Here is a 1029-nt window from a genome sequence, read left to right as displayed (position 1 = left end):
GCCAATCAGCATTCAGTAATTTTGCCTCCTATGTAATAAAAGTACATAGTTATTTTTACGTTTCGCTTGATTTGGTTGTCAGTTCCCGATGGATTTGGAAACATTTCGTAACACAGCTGCTTTAAGCAAAACAAAACAAACATACATTTTTCCGGCACCGATACAACAACCGCCTGGGATTCTGTTTTTCTGATTGATATATTATAATGCTTATTTTAAAATAATCTCGTTTGTTTTTTTTGTTTTTTTTAGTTTTGACTTTAGCTGGTCTTTGGTATGTTTTAAATAGTTCAGAGAATAATAAGATATAATATTGATTCAAATTTCCTTTTTAAGAATAACTCAGTTCATTGAAAATACAGGTTATTGAACGAGTTTGGAGGGTGATTATTCAAAGAGGTTTTAGAAACTGATTTAAGGTGTATTTTGAAATAAAAGTTTTTACAATGGTCTTAAGTAATATATAAATATATATTATGAATATTTATATAATTATTAATTTTAGTCTATTCTTTTGCAAATTCTCTTGAGACGTGCTCAAAGTCAATATTTTTATGGCTAATAAAGGGATTGTTGTTAGGAGAGTTGTAAACCTCGTGTATTTGTTATACCCTGGCAAGTCTCAATAAAGTGTATATCCGGAAGAGAGAAGTGATCCTTTTACTTATCTGGGCAATTTAAGCAATTTTCTCTTACTCCAAAGGGATTCAAACGCATGACCTCTGAAAACCAACAGATCTCTCCTCTTGAAAACCTACACAAATGCACCATTCAGGTCACGTGCATGGTTCTGTAAATAGTGATAAAGTTCAACTGCATGTCTGAAAGCACGGGGAGGGTTTGAAAGGGTTGCAGGGAAAAGCTGCACGTTCTTGTATGAACACATTGAACTTTATAAATGTAACTTTGAAAGAAGATGAATTAGACAAATGCAACACCAAACACATTTTATTTAATTATTACTTCATTACTTCTCATTTAGCACTGCCTCTTTATTTGCAGCTATCCAAATTTTCCCGCTATTTTACC

At 32.3% G+C, this 1029-nt stretch overlaps 1 protein-coding gene across 1 annotated transcript in view; it reads left to right on the top strand.

Moving 5' to 3' along the window:
• The window catches only part of LOC137992726 (uncharacterized), a 21526-nt gene extending 20888 nt beyond the window's left edge, over positions 1-638 (top strand). Inside the window, exon 9 of the mRNA XM_068838218.1 lies at positions 1-638. This exon is cut by the window's left edge and continues 4237 nt beyond it. The gene's annotated coding sequence lies outside the window, so the exon portion shown is untranslated.
• Positions 639-1029: the final 391 nt, after the last annotated feature.

The sequence above is a fragment of the Montipora foliosa genome, chromosome 2, assembly GCF_036669935.1.
Source record: "Montipora foliosa isolate CH-2021 chromosome 2, ASM3666993v2, whole genome shotgun sequence".
Classification (NCBI taxonomy): Eukaryota; Metazoa; Cnidaria; class Anthozoa; order Scleractinia; family Acroporidae; genus Montipora; species Montipora foliosa.
This window is presented reverse-complemented; position numbering and strand designations above follow the sequence as displayed.